Source organism: Camelus ferus, chromosome 6 (assembly GCF_009834535.1).
Source record: "Camelus ferus isolate YT-003-E chromosome 6, BCGSAC_Cfer_1.0, whole genome shotgun sequence".
Classification (NCBI taxonomy): Eukaryota; Metazoa; Chordata; class Mammalia; order Artiodactyla; family Camelidae; genus Camelus; species Camelus ferus.
The window spans coordinates 65,650,301-65,657,174 of record NC_045701.1 but is presented as its reverse complement, the minus strand read 5'-3'; positions in this window follow the sequence as shown (position 1 = coordinate 65,657,174).

Sequence of the window (6,874 nt, the reverse complement as noted above, 5' to 3'; positions counted from 1 at the left end):
GTCTCTAGTTACCAAGGCAGTGATTCTGCGTGCGTAAGGAGAGCAGGGAAGAGCTGAGTGGCTTTGGAGAAAAGAGATGTAGTGCACGTGCACCTTCCTCTTTAGCCAGCGTCTGAATCTTTTGCCTCGTGCTTAGGGAATTCCTGCCTTCCGAGTTCTGATGGGTGGCAGCAGAACCTGCCTCTTTAGAAGATGAAAGGACTATGCCTGCCCTTCTCCAGCCTCTTTTGGCAGCCAGGGCGTGGGAGTATGACCCAGGCTCTGCTGATCAGACCTGGCTGTGTCTGGACTCAGAATAGGAGCTGGTGACAGGAAGAAGTGGGATCAGTAAACTCTCTCTGGAGGTGGTCTGAATTCCTGGGGCAGTGTTGGCTGTGGGGCTGGATAGAGGCTGAGTCTAGTGTCCAGGAGGAGTGTGCTGGTGGCACAGGCCATGGTGACCAGTGCCCGTGGCAGTGGTGTTCTCACTAGACAAGTCTGTGGTGTGTTTTGGGACGTTATTTCTGGCAGCAGGGTCCCAAATTTGGTTCTCTAGCTCTCCCAGACATTGTGTGAACTATGCAGTATCTTTCTAAATGAATTTCTGTTTTGCTTGAATCAGCTAGACTTTATTTCTGTTGCTTGCAGCTCAGAGCCCTAACTTGTATGGTGGGCATGGAGAGGGACGCACATAGAAAGAGTGGAGGTTAGCTGAAAGAAGAAATTGGTTCTATTTTACTATTTTTGCCTGATGCTGGCTCCACTGGGAACTGTAAAGAAAACTTGGTAAAAGCGTGTGATAGTTTATTCTTTTTTTTTTTTTTACAACATAGAATTTCAGAAGATAGTTTGTCCTTTAAGAAGCCGATTGGAGAACCGAGGGTTAACAGTCTGAGAGAGAGGCTGATAAGCAGACCCAGGGATGCTGTGTGCTTCCGGTCTGGAGCCCTGGAGCAGACACCAGTATCTGGAATGCCCTGGTGGAAAGGGAGTGGTGGCTGCAGGGGAGACAAGAAGCACAGTCACAGATCCCAGAGTAAAAGGACCAAGTACAAAATTTGTTATTTTTCTCTGAAGAGCATCCAGGGTTGGATGGGGACATGTTGTAACAGTGAAGTTGAGTGAAGGACCCACAATTTGTATTTAGTGGTTTACTTTTTTTTTTAGTGGCTTACTTTTTTTAAAGCCCTATACTTGCTTAGCTCATAAGCAATTTTTTTGCTTAATAGAAGACATTTTTTATCGAAAAAAACAGGTGAATGGATTATACTGGATGTTACTGCTTCCCTTGGTTTATCAAACATTAAAGAAAGTTTACTTTTGTGCTTAAGGAAATTTGGCTGCCACTTCAAATATAGACAGCATCACCAAGAGGTATTAATTCACCTCCCTACATAAAACCCAGAAGAACTGCACTGACAAAAAGCTAGCCAGAGAGCTGTGAAACAGTGTATAGTGCAGCCCTGCTGTTTACCTTGGGTGGGTGACAGTTCTTGTCAAGACATGAGTTGGGGAGCAAGTGCTTACACGTGGCATGTTTCTTGGGCTGTCTGAGGTCACACCTTCACCTTTGGGTCACCCTCCTCCCCACCATCATACAGTTTGTGTTCAAATGCCTCCTGCAGGTCCCTGGCCTTTGTCCTTCTCCACACTGTTCTTCCTAAGTGACCTGCACTGCCATGTAGAAGCCCGCTGTGCTCTTACAGCACCATCAGGCTCAGAAGAGAGCAAGTCGAGGTATTTCTTCCCATGGTCTGGGTTTACAGAGCCACGCTGGGCAGGGAGGAGAGAGACCACCAAGGCCAACCCTCCTTCAGAGCTAGGAGATCCTCCCAGAGTTCAGGAGCTAAACTTCTATGTGAAGAAAGGCTGCGAGGCTCTGGCCCCACCCCTGTTCCCTGGTGGTTTGGTCTTGCTGAGATGTGCAGAACACCTTTGATCTTAAGACATCAAGTTTGCAGTTATTGTAATGGAAGCTCCTCCTTCCAACCCAGGAAGCAGAAACATTCTTGCAGTATCTCTACATAGGACTAGCTGGATGTGAACTGAGCATGCAGAGTTCAAAGATCCAGGGGTCAGGAGTGATCTCTGTGAGTGACCCTCACTGCAGGGCTCACCATGCCTCTTGGAAGCCAAAGGGGCCTTCTTCTTGACTTTTGGTATCTTTGACTGAGTATCTTTAGATAGTCAACCAACCCATAGCCATTGTGACTGTTCATGTAGAAGCTCTTCACCTTGAAGGGTTCTCATTTCACTGGCTTCTCCCCATGGCCCCCATTTTGCAGATGGAGAAATTGAGGCTTCTAGAGGTCAAATGATCTGCCCAAGGTTATGGAGGTATTAAGAGATTTATTTATTTTTAATTTTTCTAAAAAGTTATTTTTTATTTTCTATTTTTTATGACAATACCACATAAAATAATTTAATAAAAACCGTTAAAATCATTTTTTAAGATATAATTCACATGCCATATAATGCACCCATTTAATATACATAATTCAATGGTTTTTAATATATTCACAGAGACATGCAACCATCACCATAGTCAATTTTAGAACATTTTCATCATTAGCGCCAAAGAAGTCCCACAACCCTTAGTCAACACCCCTCATTTCCCTCAAACCCTCCCCAACCTAAGCAACTGTCAATCAGCTTTCTGCAAAACCAAGTCTTTTAATTCCAAATCCAATGCTGTTGTTACAATATCTCACTGTTAGTCTGGAATTTGCTCAAATATGCATTGAAGAGAAATGATTTAGAGATTTAAGAGTTGTCTTCCTTCAAAATGTTACACACTTTGGGAATTTTCAAGGTATCAAAACTGTAATGGTTAATTTTATATGTCAACCTGACTGGGCTAAAGGATGCCCAGATGTCCAGTGAAATGTGTCTGTGAGGGTGTCTCCAGAAGAGATTAGCATTTGGATCAGTAGACTGATTAAAGAGTAAAGAAGATCGCCCTCACCAATGCAGGGGGGCATCCTCCAATTCATTGAGGGATGAATAAAACAAAAAGGTGGGTGAAGGACAAATTTGCTCTTTGCTTAAGCTGGGATATCCATCTTCTCTTGGTCTTCTGGGTTCTAAGGCCTTCGAATTCAGGCTCAGATTTGCATCATTGGGCCCCCTACCCCTCCCAAGTTCTTAGGCTTTTGGACCTGGACTGGGATTGACACTGTCAGCCCCGCTGGTTCTCAGGCCTTTGAGTTTGGCCTGGAGGTACACCTCCAGCTTTCCTGGACCTCGTGCTTGCAGACGGCAGATCGTGGGACTTCTCAGTCTCCATAATCACCTGGTCAACCCCTCACTGTAAATTTCTTTCTTATATATCTCTATATATCCTCTTGGTTCTGTTTCTCTGGAGTACCCTAATACAGCCCCCGTTCCCTTTCCCTGTTCCTCAACACGAGAAACCTCATTGCCCTCAGCCCACACAGCTCTTTCCTTCTTCTGACAGAACACAGCCCTCACCACCATCACCCCTATAAGTGGTTGGTGCCCAGTGGGTGTCAGGAGCTTGGAAAACCGCAGGTCAACAGGCCCATCTTCCCCTGGTGTCAGCTTCACTGGAAAAGATCTTGGGGGAGAAATTACATATAATAGAAAGTACACTTTGAGGACTAGTGTTCTTTATCTTTCAGATGAATGCAAAGAACTTCTTGCTTGCAATAGCTGTTTCCAGTGACAGCCCTGGACCTCCTAGAGGAGGCTCAGTCTCCTCCACAGGCTGTGGCGATTACTGTGGAAATCTAACCCCCATTATCTGGAAAGCTCTTGGGTATCTACCATATGCCCCAGGACAATGTACCATGCTGTTGTTTTTCTCACGTATTGTTGGGAACCTTTTCTTTATGTCTTATCTACCCTGTTAGGTTACACCCTCCTTGAAGCTCCTGTCGTAATAACAGCAAGTACTTACTGCAATCCAGAAGTAGGGCTGGCTGGGACTGGGGCAAGTGAGGTACTTAGCAGACAGAATTTAAGGCACGCCCTGGTGCCGACCCTGCACTCAGGAGACCCTGAGAGAGCGCCTCGTTGAATTTTTTGCATCGTTGTTTCTTTGCTTGCCTCACCTTGATTCTGCCCTGGCTTCATTCTTTGCATGCATTTTCTCATGTAAACTTCACAACAGTCTTATTTTACAGATGGGGAAAATCTGAAGCACACGATGGTGGTTAAGAAGCTTGCCCAGGGTCCCATGGCTGGCTCCAGCATATTGATGGTTGACAGACATGACTTCCTTCAGTTTTACAAGAGCCCCGAGAGGTAATTGTATGATATTGGTTCATGAGAGCTGATTGCTAAATTTCCAGGAATATTGAGAACTGGTTGTGAAACACAGTCATTATTAAATAGTAAGTTATACAAACTGGTAATTAAATACATTATATTAAAAGTGAGTATAATATATACCCCCAACTCTTCACTTCCTAATTCTGATTCTACAGGGTTGGGATGAAATCTTGGCTTTGCCTCTTAACCAGCTTCGTGAGTTCTTCATAGTGAAAGCCACAAAGGAGTGCAGAGTGCTGTGAATAGTGGAGGATTTGGAACCAGGCCCTCTAGATTCAAGTCCCAGATTCACTCCTATTATCTGTGTCAGTTTTCCCATCTGTAAATTGGGAGCAATTATTCTTGGTGTCAGCTTTCTCCCTGGCAAATTGGGAGCAATTTATAGATGAGAAAACTGACACGAATGGTAGTATCTGTTGTATCTCTCACATGCTTTTGAACATATGGCTTTTGAACGTATGCTGAATACTCACTATGTGCCAAGTATTGTTCTAAGCCCCTGGCTTATATTTTCTTATTAATGTTCTAGTAACTCAATGAGATAAGTATTGTGCTCCGGTTTTCAGATGGGGAAATAGCCTCAGCACAATTGAATACCTTTCCCAAGATCACACAGCTGGCAGGTGGCAAAGCCAGGAGTCCATCTCAGGCAGCCCCTTGTACCTAGGAGATGCTCAGTAACTGTTAATTGGTCTGAACAGGCAGGGGGCAGAATCCAGACCCTGCACCCAAACCTGCCCATGCTGCCTGTGCTGCCTGTCCAAGGGCAAGGCACAGGCAGCTGCTGCTTTGGACTGAAAACCCTTCTCTGTGGGGTGGGAAGAGACTGGCTCCTCCCTGTGCCAGCCGGAAGCCATCTCTTCCGGGCATTCTCCAGGGCGGATACGTTGTAGGAAACAGCCATGAGGCCGCAAGGAAGAAAAACACCCGCTTCCCATGCTCCAGCATGGTGGTGGAAAGCTCCAGGTTTGAGCTCCGAGACCTCTCCCTGGATTCCAGAAGAAGCAGGCTTCCTACTGGGGCGAAGCCACCTCTGTATCCCACAGGCCTAGAGGGGTTTGACGAGAGAGGCTGTTGCTTTGAGGCTGAGGTGGCAGTGGGCCTGCAAGAGAGAGCTTGGCTTTGGGCAGCAGACAAGCCTGGGTTTGAATCTCACCTCTGCCTCTTACAAGCTGGATGTTCTCGGTTAAGTTCTCTGAGCCTCAGTTTTTCCATCTGTAAAACAGGAGAATACCCACCTTAGGGACTGTTATGGAACTTTAGTTTAAAAATCAAAGAGTGTGTATACAACCTATGAGACATAAATGGCAGAAGGAATGGAATAAGTGTTAAGTGAATAAATACCAATAGCAGTTGTGTGCCAGACACTGTGCTGGGCAAGGGGTGGGTAAGAGTTCTATCTCCAGACTCTGTGCAGAAGCAGAGAGATGAACCAAGAGAGAAGGTGATGGAGGACGCGTGCTGTGGTAGTGGCGTCGGGGAGGAGCAGGGAACATGGGGCGGATGGCTCCTGCCTTTCCCTGCTCAGGCACTTGCTGAACAAGGAATTGTTGAGACCTACTATGTGCCTGTGGGTATCATGGGGGATGCAGCTATAAATCCAGTCCAGAAACAACACAGTTCCCCCCTCAGAAACAGGACTAATAGGCATGAAAAGTTAAATGACAATACAGGCAATAAAATCTTATTAGAGACCAAGGTACAAGAAATCACAGAATGAGGAATGCAGCACTTGTCCACTTGAAAGAAACGGTGGGCAGTGAGGGCCTCTAGTTCAGACTTGCAGGTGAGGGGCTTCCGAGAAGGCCTGAGTTTTTCTCCACCTCCACCAGGTGGAGGATTGAGGAGGGGCCCAGATCGAGTTTACCATCTGCTGTTGTAAAGATGCTCCATGTGTCCCAGCTGTTCTTCCCCACTGTAGCCTAGCTGCATCTCTGCATCTGCTGCTTGGGCGCAGAGCCGAAGCACCACCAGACCTGTCTCCATGGGACCACAAAGCCAAGCCCCAATGCCAACTTGTCAGTTTCCTCACTCATGCCCTCCTGGCCTGCTGGGGACTTGCAAGGGAGGGAGTGTAGGATGTCAGGGAGCAAGGCAGGCACTGAAATCCTTTGTGGGGTCGGGGGTTTGGATAGGAGTTGGTCCTTTGCCACATAGCTACCCTATCCTCTGCTGACTCCTCTTCTAAGATTCCTCCTCAGTTGAGTCAGGTTGATCTCCCTGGTTGAAGACAGAGTTTGGGTAGCATGAGGCTGGCAAATCAGAAAGTGAGGTCCCCCAAACTCCCCAGCAGAAGGGTCCTTCTTGCTTCCTTAGAGGTGTGGGTGCGTTCCTGTGGCTCCCCTCCCCTTCCCTTTGTATGAAGTGAGTTTCTCCTACAGCATGTTGTCTGCTGTGACAGTGTTGATGTTTGGAGACACAGTCTCTTGACAGGTGTGCCTTTACATTTTACTGAGAGGCACCTTTTCTCCCCACTCAGGAACAATGAATTGATAATAAGCAATAAAAAAGACAGCATAATGATATCCTACCTGAAGATACTCTGTGTACAGATGACATTAAAAAAGGAATTGTTTTTACTATTAGAGGGTGTAGGATGAGC